Source organism: Hyaena hyaena, unplaced genomic scaffold, assembly GCF_003009895.1.
Source record: "Hyaena hyaena isolate Hyena2069 unplaced genomic scaffold, ASM300989v1 scaffold_18, whole genome shotgun sequence".
Lineage (NCBI taxonomy): Eukaryota > Metazoa > Chordata > Mammalia > Carnivora > Hyaenidae > Hyaena > Hyaena hyaena.
Window position 1 is genome coordinate 3,368,369 of NW_024080649.1, and position 13,837 is coordinate 3,382,205.

At 41.7% G+C, this 13,837-nt stretch overlaps 1 protein-coding gene across 3 annotated transcripts in view; it reads left to right on the forward strand.

Annotated features, from left to right (window-relative positions):
* The window catches only part of WWP2 (WW domain containing E3 ubiquitin protein ligase 2), a 156,115-nt gene that overhangs the window by 9,509 nt on the left and 132,769 nt on the right, over nt 1–13,837 (forward strand). Inside the window, exon 1 of one of the 3 annotated variants that reach the window (XM_039222189.1) lies at nt 6,229–6,288. The exons of the other annotated variants lie outside the window; for them this stretch is intronic. The gene's annotated coding sequence lies outside the window, so the exon portion shown is untranslated. Of the gene's footprint in view, nt 1–6,228; nt 6,289–13,837 lie in introns of those variants that run through there. 3 annotated transcript variants of the gene reach the window in all.

Here is a 13,837-nt window from a genome sequence, read left to right on the forward strand (position 1 = left end):
TTTTTTTTTTTTTAAAGTAGCTTCATGCCCAACATGGGACTTGAACTCACGACCTCAGGATCAAGAGTCACATGCACTATCGACTGGGCCAGCTAGGCACCCCAGCTTCTGCCTTTCTGAGTAACATCTTTATCCTGTTATTTCTTAGCTTGTCAGTTTTACTTACTGTCTTTTAACTTATCGAAGGTGAAGCTTTAACTCTTTCTGATGAGTCTCCACAAACACACATTCTACCCTGATCTTCCAAGTACTTCCATATCACCAGTTTTGATTAAATTGTTTATGCTATTATAATTATAAATTTTATTCACAGCTGAGTGACATAGTTTATTAGGATTACATTTCCTCTCATAAATTTTTGTTGTTATTACTTCCTTACTTCCTGATTTTTTTGTTTGCATAGTTTTGTGTTCTTATCACTAATTCTGTACCAAACTTTTTTTTAAATGTATGTTTATCTATCTATCTATCTATTTATTTATTTAGAGAGGGAGAACGAGCGAGACAGAAAGACAGTGTGTGGGGTCCTGGGTGGCTCAGCTGGTTAAGTGTCTGACTTTAGCTTGATCTCACCGTTCGTGAGTTCAAGCCCCGTTGGGCTCTATGCTGTCAGATCGGAGCTTGGAGCCTGCTTTGAATTCCATGTCTCCCTTTCTCTTTGTCCCTCTCTTGTTCTCACTCTCTCTAAAAAAAAAAAAAAAAAAAGGAAAAAAACAAAGAACGCTTTCAACTCAGAGTCCTTTATAAGAAAGAGAGTTCATACCTGTGCACTGGCCAGTTCAGAGTGGCAGAGAGAGAGAGAGAGAGAGAGAGAGAGAGAGAGAGAGAGAGAATCCCAAGTAGACTCTGTGCACTGAGCGCACGGAGCCCATTGTGGGCTCAAACTCGTGAACTGTGAGATCATGACCTGAGCTGAAATCAAGAGATGCTTGACTAACTGAGCCACTCAGGCACCCCTGCACCAAACATTGTGATAGAGCTGAAGTGCTCCTTTTTTTAGAGCAGTCAGATGCATCGTGTAATTGATTTCTTCCGTTTTCTTTCTTTCATCTAGAGAGGACACTTGGTGTAAACTCTCTGGTCTGGACTGATCGCTCGCTGGGCTGTTGCACCATAATACCTTGGGATTTTTTTTCATCATTAATCTTGGAATTCCTTTTGTCTTTCCCATGTGAATCCCCACTCTCCATCATCTTTCTTCTTTGCTCTCCTGGAGCCCATCTTTCCGTAGCTTCCTCATGAAAGCAGCTTTGGGAGGAATTTTTTTTTGAGACTTTACAAATCTAAAAATACCATTATTTCCCAACCATACTTGATTTATTTATTTATTTATTTATTTATTTATTTATTTATTTATTTTTTGGTTATAGAATTCTAGATTGAAAATAATTTTATCTAAAATCTGAAAGCATTGCATTGGCTTCTTGCATTCAATATTACTGTCCTGAAGTCTAATGCCACTCTGATTCCTCTTGTTTGTAAATGTGACTGGAAGCTTGTGTACCCTTTGTTCCCCTGTTCTGGAATTTCACGGCAGGGTGCATTAGGGTGTTTCTCCTCATCTGTTGTTCCAGGCACTCATTGGGTTCTTTCTGTCTAGACCTGTATATACTTCAACTTAAGAAAACATCTGTAACATTTCTTTGATGATTTCTTTCCCTTTTTTCCCTTTCCTATTTCTGGACTTACTCTAAGTTGGAAATTGAACATTTTAAAGAAATCCACTATTTAGAAAACATTGCTTTTCTTCTATTCTTTTCTTTTTCTTTTGGTTCTACTTTTTAGCATGTGTCTTCACTTGATCAGCTTTGTCTAGCACTGTCCTTTCTAAGAACAGTTTCTTATTGTCTGAATCAATCATCCAGCCAGCTTGCCTTCCTTCCTGACTTCCATGCTCCATTCCTTCCTTCTTTTAAAATTACATTATGTTCTTGTTTCCTAGGTGCAATGTTTTATCTCTCTGAATTGTTTTTGAGGTTGTCTTTGACATCTGTTTCATTTAACTGTAAGCTTTTTAAAAAGAGATATAATTCATATACTTAAAATTCACTATTTTGAAATGTTATTTCAGCGGATATTAGGCTTTTCACAAAGTTGGGCAGCTATCCCTTACCACTATCTAATACCAGAACATTTTTATCACCTCAAAAGAAACCTTGGGCCCATTAACAATCACTCCAACCCCCTAACCTTTCCGCCCTAGGTGACCGCTAATCTTTCTCCTTCCACGGATTTGCCTGTTTTAGGCATTTCATATAAACGAAATCATATAATAATCGGAGCTTTTTGCCTGCTTTCTTTTCTTCTTTCACTTAGTGTCAAGTTTTCAAAGTTCATCAAAGTGCTGTGGAATGAAATAGCACTTCATTCCTTTTTATGACCAAAGAATATTCTATTGTAGGGATGTACTACATTTTACTTATCCATTTCTCAGTTCATGAACATTTGAGTTGTTTCCACTTGTTGGATATTCTGAATACTCCTGCTATGCACATTTATTCTTTTAGGCATGTATCTAGAAATGAAATTTGCTGGGTCTTAAAATTCTATTTAACTTAAATTTTTTTTTGTCTTTAAGTAATCTCTAATCCAATGTGGGGCTCGAACCCACAGCCCTGAGATCAAGAGTTGTGTGCTCCACGGACTGAGCCAGGCAGGTGCCCTGATTCTGTTTCACTTTTGGAGGAAATGCCAGAATGTTTTCCAGAGCTGTTCACCAGTTGTCACTTCTTGCTAGCATTGTATGAGGATTCTGATTTCTCCCAGTTCTCGCTATCATTTCTTCTTGTATGCTTTCTGATTTTGGCCCTTTTAGTTTGTGTAAAGTGGTATCTCATTGTGGTTTTAAAATGTTTGCATTTCACTAGAGTCTAATGAGGTTGTGCATCCTTTCATATATTTATTTTTTTTTTAATCTTTTTTAGAGAAATGTCTGTTTAGATCCTTGCCCATTTAAAAAAATGTTTATTTTGAGAGAGAGAGAGAAAGAGAGAGAATCCTAAGCAGGCTCTGCACTGTCAGCAAAGAGCCCAATGTGGGGCTTAAATTCACAAACTGTAACATCATGACCTGAACTGAAACCAAGAGTCAGACACTTAACCAACTGAGCCACCCAGGCGCCCCTGCCTATTTCTTTCTAAGTTGGATTATTTGGCTTTTTATTACCAAATTGTAAAAGTTGTTTATGTATTCTAGATCCAAGTCTTATCAGATACATGATTTGCAAATATTTTCTCTCATTCTTTGGGTTATCTTTTCACTTTCGTGATGGTCTCCTCTGAAGGACAGAAAATTTTAATTTTGATGAAGACAGATTTATCTTGTTTTTACTTGTTTGTGCATTTTATAACATGTCCGAGAAATCATTTCCTGACTTAAAGTCATGAAGATTTATTCCTGTTGTTTTTTTCTGAGTTTTATAGTTTTTTCTTTTATATTTTTGTCTTTGATCCATTTTGAGTTCATTTTTTTAATTAAAAAATGTTTTAAAAAATTTATTTCTGAGAGAGAGAGAGAGGCAGCATGAGCAGGGGAGGGCCAGAGAGAGAGGGAGACACAGAATCCAAAGCAGGCTCCAGGCTCTGAGCGAGCTGTCAGCACAGAGCCTGACGCGGGGCTTGAACCCATGAACCGTGAGATGGTGACCTGAGCCGAAGTCGGACGCTTAACCGACTGAGCCACCCAGGTACCCTTCGAGTTCATTTTTGTATCAATTCTGAGGCAAAGGCCCACCTTCATTTGCACGCGCATGTCCAGCTGTGCTAACACCATTTGTTGAAAAGACTATTACTCTTTTTTCCACTGTATTATCTTGACACCCTTGTCTAAAATCATTTGGATGAAAAAGTATGAGCTTGTATCTGGATTCTCACTTTTCTTTACTTGCTCTGTCTGTCAGTTTTTATGCCAGTACTCCTTGGTCTTGATTACTGTCGCTTGGTGGTAAGTTTTGAAATTAGGAAATGTGAATCATCCAACTTTGTTTTATTTTCAGGATTATTTTGGCTATTCTGGGTCCCTTGCGTTTCCTTACGCATTTTAGGATCAGCTCGTCAAGTGAGTTATTTTTTCTCTGCGTGTTTTGATATCTGGCTTTTCTGTCTAAGGCTCTCCTCGGATAGTTGTGTTCCTTTATGTATGAAGTACCGTCAGGCTGAGCTGCGTGTTAGGACTCAAATGAGGGAAAGTGAGTGGGGATGGGGCCAGTGACTTGAGTTCATGACGTAGACTCCCACTTATCTCCCTGGATCAATATGGTGCCCTATCACTGTGCTCAGCTGTGACTGAAGTCCTCCGGTCTAGTCCAGTCTATACAGAGACTATAAATTAACTCTCCTGTTTGGGATTAGGGAGGGTGACTGCCCAGCTGAATTGGTGGGGAAGGGAGTCTGGGAACTCTGTTTTCCATACGAGCTTTCGTGAGGCTCTTCTGTTTCCATGCCCACTTGTGTTCTCACTTTAAGAGGTACCTGGTGCCACCAGTGACTGACCCTCAGTGCCATCAGCCTGCTTCTTGTCAACTCCTCCCCCCAACCGTTTCAGGCAGTAGGTTCCAGTTTCAACTCACTTGCCACTTTCCAGAATGTTGCCTCGCGCTTTAACTGTTGTTTTGTTTCCATTCATTTTTAGTGGGTTTATATTCTTGTATTTCTTTTTGTTTAAATCTTATTAATTTCTTTCTTTGAGAGAGAGGGACAGAGAGAGATAACAGGGGAGGGGCAGAAAGAGGGAGCGACAGACCCCCAAGCAGGCTCCATGCTGTAAGCACAGCTCGACATGGGGCTCGAACTCACAAACCGTGAGATCATGACCTGAGCCAAGATCAACGGTCAGACACTTAGCCAACTGAGCCACCCAGGCACCCCTGTTTTTGTATTTCTTTTCTGTCATTTTAGTGGAGTTTGAGAAGGGAGCAGAGATAAATCTATGCGTTTAATCTGTCATACTTAATTGATTGAGAGCCCCTGGCAGGCTCTCCAGGGAAAAGTTGGTATGGAGGAAGGTGGTGTACTACATCGTCTCTTTCGAGCCACTCCTGATTCTGTTCCTAGAGTTTTATATTCCCCCATTTTTTCATCTGCATATTATTCTGTGCAATTTTTCTGCATAATTTTAGTTTAGCCTGGAACATTTGGATAGAGCTAAAGTCCTACACTGAGTGCAATCAGCTAATTCAGTAACAGGAAACCAGCGGTTCTCACCCCAAATTTATATTAGGGTACCAGGGGAAATTTTTAAATAGCATAGCTGTCCCCACCCTACTCCAGACCAAGCAAATGGGAGTCTCTGAGGTTGGGGTTTGGTTGTCATTTTGGTCTGTTTTTAACGCTCCCCGGATCATTGAAATGTGCAGGAGGAATTAATAACCATTGCTCCAAGGCATTTCGTATTTCACTAAGAATAATTTTACCTATGAAGAATTTTTCAAATTCCATTGAGTCTCCTTTTTTTTTTTTTTTTTTAATGTTTTACTTATTTCTGAGAGAGAGAGAAAGAGAGACAGACAGACAGACAGCGTGAGCAGGGCAGGGTCAGAGAGAGACAGAGACACAGAATCCGAAACAGGCTCCAGGCTCTGAGCTGGCTGTCAGAACAGAGCCCGATGCGGGGCTCGAACCCATGAACTGTGAGATCATGACCTGAGCCGAAGTCGGACGCCCAACCAACTGAGCCACCCAGGCGCCCCCAAATTCCACTGAATCTCTTAACGATTGTCATTTTCTTCCTCCTTCGCTGCCCTTGACACACACTGGCCCCTTTTCGTTGTTCATCCTCCCAACACGTACCAGCACCTCAAGAGCTTCTTCTGCTCTTTTTTATCTGCCTGGAATGTTCTTCCACTGATATTCTCAGTCCCATCCCCCACCTCCTTCAGGTCTTTGCTGAAAAGTCACCTTCTCAATGAGACTTTCCTTGTCCACAACTTTCTCTGCTTTCGACAGCAATCTCAAGTCCCTGTCCCCCTTCACTGCTTTGTTTTTCTCTGACTGCTTGTCGCCTCCCCACCTCTTTCATTTGGTTTCTATCTGGCGTCCCTCACGGTACATGCCCTCTCCCGATGTTATCAGTCTTTTCATGTTTGAAGAAGCCAGTGGATGGAGCCTCATTTATTCTTTCTCTCATGCTCTTCTTTTCTGTGGGCAGATAACGAGTTTCTGATCTGTATCATTTCTTTCTCCTGGAGGAACTTCTTCTAAACATTTCTTTCAGGCCATGTTTTAGTTTGAGAAAGTCTTTTGTTTACTCCTTCACTTTTGAAGAATAACAGCACTGGCCACAAAATTCTAGGTTAGTGTGCTCTTTCTTTCAACACTTTTAACTATTTCACACTGTTGTCTTCTTGCTTGTGTGGTTTCTGGTAAGAAGCCTGCTGTAATTCTCATCCTTATTCCTGTATAGGTTTGCTGTTTTTTTCCCCTCCTTTGACTTCTTTCAAGATTTTCTCTTTGTTTTTGGCTTTGTCTAGTTTGAATATAGTAATATCGTATACCCAGTCGTTTGTTTTGTTGTTTTTTGTATTTATCCTGCTTGATGTTCGCTGAGCTTCCTGGACTTGAGGCTTGCTCATGGTTGTTAATTTTGGAAAGTTCTTTAAGATATTTCTTTTACTCTGTTCTCTCTTCTTCTGCTATTCCAATTATGTATATTTTGCACATTTTGAAATTATTTTATAATTCTTGGACTTTTATTTTTTATTTCTTAAACAATTTTTTAAAATGTTTTATTTGTTTCTGAGGGAGAGAGAGAGAGAGACAGAGACAGAGAGAGAGAGACAGCGTGAGCAGGGGAGGGTCAGAGAGAGAGGGAGATACAGAATCAGAAACAGGCTCCAGGCTCTGAGCTAGCTGTCAGCACAGAGCCCGACACGGGGTTCGAACCCATGAACCGTGAGATCATGACCTAAGCTGAAGTCGGATGCCCAACTGACTGAGCCACCCGGGTGCCCCAATTCTTGGACTTTTAAAAACATTCTTTCTTCTCTTTGCATTTCCATTTGGGAAGTTTCAATTTATGTATCTTCAAGCTCTCTGAGTCCAAAGCCACGTTGTCTACCGTTGAGCCCATTGAGGCATTCTACATTTATGTTACACTGTTTTGGATTTCTAGCATTTCCTTTTTTCTTTCTTAGAGTTTCCACATCTCTGCTTACATTATCCATCTGTTCTTGGGTGTTTTCTACTCTTTCCAGTAGAATCCTTAACATATTCATCCATAGTTATTTTTGATAGAGAGAGAGAGAGAGACAGACAGACAGACAGACAGAGACAGAATGTGAGCAGGGGAGGGCCAGAGAGAGAGGGAGGCACAGAATCCTAGGATCCAGGCTCTGAGCTGTCAGCACAGAGCCCGACAGACGTGGGGCTCAAAACCACAAACCATGCAACCATTACCTGAGCTGAAGTCAGACACTCAACTGACTGAGCCACCCAGGTGCCCTCATAGTTATTTTAAATTCCATCTGATAGTTTTAAAATCTGTGTCCTCTCTGAGTCTGGTTCTGATGCTTCTTTTTTCTCTTCACACTGTTGTTCTTGCCTTTTGGCATTTCTTACAATTTTTTTTAAAGTTTACTTATGTATTTTTGAGAGGGACAGAGAAAGCATGAGCCAGGGAGGGGCAGAGAGACCAGAGAGAGAGAGAGAGAGAGAGAATCCCTAGCAGGCTGTGCAGGGTTAACGCAGAACCTGAAATGGGGCTTGAACTCATGAAACTGTGAGATCATGACCTGAACTGAAATCAAGAATTGGACTGGTTTTCTTTTTCTTTTTTTTAATTTATTCATTTTTGAGAGAGAGAGAAGGAGAGAGAGCACAAGCTGTGGAGGGGCAGAGAGAGAGGGAGACCAGAATCTGAAGCAGGCTCCAAACTCTGAGCTGTCAGCACAGAGCCCGGTGGGGGGGTTGAACCTACAAACTGTGAGATCATGACCTGAGCTGAAGTCAGATGTCTAACTGACTGAGCCACCCAGGCATGCCCCCTAGGAACTCAAATTGTGCACCTTTCAGCGCTTTCAGGTGTAACCCACTGTTATGACCCATGATATGATGGAAAAGTAGGGGGGAAGGGGAGCATTTTGAACCTTATCATTTTAAATCTCAGTCTTTTAATGGGTCTGTGTCCCTTGGTTGTGAACTTGACAAGTGTTAACTGTTTCTCCCCCTTAGGTAAGACAGCAAGGCTAGAAGGCCTCAGTCAAGGAAATTTCCTCCCTAGTTAGGATAAGGCTCTGGGTGAAGTCTTTTTCCCTAGGGAGTAGGCTGTTCTTGTGGAGAATGTTTGGCATATTGACAGTGGTTACCTTTTCCATTTCTGAGCCAGGGCCAGGAGGGGGTCTTTCTTGGTTCTTCACCAGGCTTTTTTTTTTCTGTTTTACTCACTGATATGTTACTAGCACCCAAAACAGTGCATGGTGTATAAAAGATGCTCAATAAATATTTGTTGAATGAATAAATGAATAGCTTTCATCCAGGCCCATGGCATTCTTTTATGTAGATGTTGGAGAATTTCTCAGACCTAAAATGACAATAAACTGATGACATTTCTCTGAATGAACAGTCCTCAAAGCTAGCTAGTGTTGACTTATTGGGTTTTGTAGGGTTTGTGAGCCTCTCTGTAATCTGAACCCTACATAAAATGGGTTTTAGAGCAGTTTTTCTCTCGGGGCGCCTGGGTGGCTCAGTTGGTTAAGCGTCTGACTTCAGCTCAGGTCATGATCTCATGGTTCGTGAGTTCGAGCCCCGTGTCGGGCTCTGTGCTGACAGCTCAGAGCCTGGAGTTTGCTTTGGATTCTGTGTTTCCCTCTCTCTCCGACCCTCCTGTGCTCACGCTGTCTCTCTCTCTGTCTCTCTCTCTCTCTCCTTCTCTCTCTCTCTCAGAAATAAATAAAACATTAAAAAAAGAGCAGTTTTTTCCTGCTCTAAAAAAATATATTTTATGTCATGATCCAGTATGTAAGTCCATATAGCATACTTTTATCTGAACAGACTTTTCAGGAAATAATACTTTTCCATATGTATGATGTACTCTTATATTTTCTACTCTGTTATTTTTAAAACATACTTTTCAAGATTTACATAGAGGATAGGTTCAGAGGACAATATGGTTTTGATTTTTTAAAAGAAATTTGGGTATGGGGTGCCTGGGTGGCTCAGTTGGTTAAGCGTCCGACTTCGGCTCAGGTCATGATCTCATGGTTCATGGGTTCGAGCCCCGCGTCAGGCTCTGTGCTGACAGCCAGCTCAGAGCCTGGAGCCTGCTTCAGATTCTGTGTCTCCCTCTCTCTCTGACCCTCCCCTACTCATGCTGTCTGTCCCTCTCAGAAGTAAATAAAAACATTAAAAAAAAAAAAAGAAATTTGGGTAAATCTACCGGAGTTAGTTTTGGCTTCCCCCTTACCTTCCCAGTAAATCCATTACTCTCTTCAATACTGAAATTCTTTGGGGGCACCTGGGTGGCTCAGTCAATTGCCAGGTCATGATCTCCCCTTTCATGATTTGGAGCCCTGGATCAGGCTCTGTGCTGACAGCTTTAGAGCCTGGAGTTTGCTTCGGATTCTGTGACTCCCTCTCTCTCTCCTCCTACCCCCACTGTGCTCTGTCTCTCAAAACTAACTAAATAAATGTTTAAAAAGATTTAATGACATTCTTTGTTTGTCTATAACCTTTGGTGTTATTTTAAACATTGTTCTCTTCCTCCATCCTGCCCTAGGCTTATGCTAAGTCAGTTTTTTTGGAAGCTCTTTGGATGCAAATATTTCCAATTGCTTTTCGCAAGGGAAGAAATTACTGAGCCGAAGGACTGTGTTGCCCAGAGAACACGTATAGAGTAAACTCTCAGCCTCAGGTTTCATGAGCTTCCGCTAGTGAGTAGTGGGGATTTGAGCCTCAAGCCCATTAGGGACCATGTCTCATATGGGACCCTGAGGCAGAAGTGCTTTGGGGATGGGATCTGACTTCTCTTCTAGAGTAATGGTTACTTTTAAAAAATACATAGTTGGAAAGGCTTTACAGTTCAAAATACCTACCTTGTGATGTCAAGGTGGTATTTTCCTGATTGAATCTGGGAAGAGGCAGAGCCCTGCATAATGACACTGATTATTGTTAACAATGGACTGTAATCATGAAAGACATTGGAGAAAGAAAACATGCTGTCTGCCCATTTCTCCTCCTTTTCCAGCTGGCTTTCTCCCTTCTAAGCCTTCTTTTGAATTTATCCGATTGATTTTGTTTTGGGGCCATGAAGTATATAGATCAAGTTTGGTCTTCCATTTACCAGGCCATGTGGGAGCTTCCATTCATTCTCTTGAATTCTCTGAAGTTCAGGCCATGGGCTAAAAAGGGCTAAAGCTCGGTTAGGACAAGCTAGTTTAAAACTACCCTCCATCGAGTTGCCTTAGGAAACAAAGAGTCCTGATAGATGTAAAGATTTTTAAAGTATTCTTTTATTTTGAAAGTCTATGAATAATGGATTTCCTGCTTGTAGTGTTTTAACCTCTGTTTCTAAAAGCCCTGAGGCTTAATTTATAATCATTAATCTTTCCTTCGTTATTCAAGATATGATCTCCCCCCCCACTTAAAATTATCGTAAAATTATGGGAAAGATCAAACATGTAAAATGGTTCAAAGAAGAAGATAACAAACAGTCATAAAAACCACCATCTGGATTTAATTAATATTAACATTTTGCCATATTTGCTTCAGAACTTTTTCTTTAAAAGATAAAATGCCGTGGATACCTTTGAAGTTCCCCTCGTCTCCCTCCTTCCTCCAGTTCTCCTTTTCCCTTCCACGCTACCCCACCCCAGGGGCGACCTGTGTTCTCACCTCAGTGCGGTGACTTCCCGTCTACACTTTTGTATTTGTATTCCATTTATGTTTGGCCACAGCACCATACAAGTGTTTGTTTAAGTTAAAGTGTACACCAATGGCATTATATAGCACACTTAGGTTTCCCCTTGCTTTTTTGGTTTCCTTTTATCATTATAATTTGGGATTTGTACATGATGACTGAATTCATCTATTTCAAGCACTATAAAGCATTCCATTTTATAAATGTATCACAGTTTACTTGTTTCCCCATTGATGGACATTTAGGTTGTTTACAAATTTTTACTATTAGAAACACTGTTGTGACGAATGTCTTTGTACATGGCTTCTTTGGCATATGTTAGAAGGTTTTCCCTTGGCAATTGCATAGGAGTAGAATCTTGGGACGTGCAGTATATATGCATCTTTATCTATGGAGGTTGCCACGTACCATCTAATTTGCCCCCCAAAGCGTATAAGGCTTCTCACCAGCATTTATTGTCAGACTTCTAATCTCTTGCTAATCTGCAAGGTAGAAAGAGAGTTGATTTTTTTAAGTTTATTTTTTTATTTTGAGAGAGAGAGAGAGAGCAGGAGCGAGCACATGCGAGCAGCAGAGGGACAGAGAGAGGAGAGATTGCCAAGCAGGTGCAGCACTGTCAGAACAGAGCCCTTCGCGGGGCTCCAACTCACGACCTGTGTGAGATCATGACCCGAGCTGAAATCAAGAATTGGAAGCTTAACTGACTGAGCCGCCCAGGCCTCCCAAGAGTTGATCTTTTTATTGCTTTATCAAAACAAATTTATTCTGGGGAATCACAACATGATCCTTTTAAATTTCAGAAAATGCTGCTCAAATTCATTCATTTGGGAAACATTTATGGAGCTTCAGTTATGAGGCAGGCATCATTCTGAACAGTCAGACTACAGGGCTGACAGATGGGACACACATCTCAGCTTCCACACAGCCTACATTCTGGGGGAGAGGGGTAGAGAGAGAGAAAAAAAAAGAGACAATAAATACAATAAATCAATAAGATATGAATCATGTCAGTTATAAATGCTAGGGAGGAAGAGTAAAATAAGGAAGGATGGGTCCAAATGTGTGTAGAGAGGTAGGGTTAATAGGGTAGTTTGGGAACACCTCTTAAGAAAGTGACATTTGAGGGGCACGTGGGTGGTGCAGTTTGTTAAGCATCAGCTCAGATCATGATCTCATGGATCATGAGTTTGAGCGCCACATTCAGCTCTCTGCTGTTAGTGAAGAGCCTGCTTTAGATCCTGTGTCTCTGCCTCTCTCTCTGCCCCTCCCTGCTCATGTGTGCGTGTTCTTTCTCTCTCAAAAAAATATTTAAAAAAAAAGTGATATTTGAGTAAATGCCTGAGGTAATGAGGGAATAGACCATATATGTGGACTATGGGAGAGAGAACATTCTAGATGGAAAGGGTAGAAGTTTAACAGGGGAGCATTTCTAGCAAGGAGGCCTGTGTAATAGCTTGAGAGGAGGGAGTAAGTGGGGAGAGAAAAGAGATGAGGTCAGAGAGGGGTATTGGCTATATCACACAGGACTTCCATTTTATTTATTTATTTATTTATTTATTTATTTTTAAAATATTTTTATTTATTTCTAGGAGAGAGAGAGAGAGACAGTGTGAGCAGGGGAGGGTCAGAGAGAGAGGGAGTCACAGACTCTGAAACAGGCTCCAGGCTCTGAGCTGGCAGTCAGCACAGAGCCCGACGCGGGGCTCGAACCCACGAACAGCGAGATCATGACCTAAGCGAAAGTCGGACGCCTAACCGACTAAGCCACCCAGGCGCCCTGGGAGAGAAATATTTTAACTTGAGAATATTTTAATGGTAGAACCAACAGTCTTTGTCGACAGATTGACGTGGGGCATGAGGGGGAAAGGAGAAGCAGGGATGAGCCCCAGGATTTTGGCCTGAGCCACTGGTTGGAAGAAGTTGTCACTAACTGAGATACGGAAGGCTGCGGGGCAGATTCGAGGGGGAATATCAGAAGATTGGTTTTGTCAATAGACAAAGAGGGTCTGAGGTTCGAGGGTGAGGTCTGTACCAGACGTGCTGATTTGGGACAGCCAACAAATAGATGGTATTTAAACCCATGAGACCAGTGTAATAACCAGCAGATGGGCAAGGCCTGAGCTCTAGGACACGCTGAAGGTTAGAGATTGAAGAGGGGAGAAGGAGCCCCTGCAAAGAGGCCGAGAAGGAGCAGCCTGCGAGGCAGGTGGAAAATCAGGCAGGTGTGATGTCCTGGAAGCCAAGGGAAGGAAGCATTTCAAGGAAGACAGTGATGGATCCAGCATGTCAGACGCTGCCAGTGGGTCACATAAGACTAGGACTGAGAATCCAATACCGGATTTGATAACACGGAGCTCTGGTCTTGATACCTCGATAAGGGTAGCTTCAGTTTTGCACTCCCATATTCCACTACTCCAGTATCATATGCTCCCTAGAACTTTTCAGGGGTTTCCACTGCTGTTCCATATGTAAGACTGAAGTAAAGTGCCTGTTATAGACCAGTACAGAAAAAAAAAGACCCAACAACTAGTTACTTACAAACTTTCTGGACTGGATATATCTTACAAATAAGGCAGATTGTTTGGTTTTGGGCTAACCTCTTGAAGCACAAAATTACTTGACCTCAGCTATGGAAAATGTCAAAATCACAAATGGATCAAGAAGGTGTGGTTTATCTATACCATGGAATACTCCATGGCAATGAGAAACAATGAAATCTGGCCATGTGTAGCCACATGGATGGACCTTGAGGGTGTTATGCTGAGCGAAATAAGTCAGGCAGAGAAGGACAAATATCATATGTTTGCACGTATAGGAGGATTAGGAGGAACTTGACGACGGACCATGGGGGAGAAGAAGGGGGGAAATAGTGGGGAAGAGGGAGGGAGGCAAACCATGAGAGACTCTTGAATGCTGAGAACAAACTGAGGACTGATGGGGGTGGGGGAGAGGGGAAGGGGGGAGATGGGGATGGAGGAGGGCACTTGTG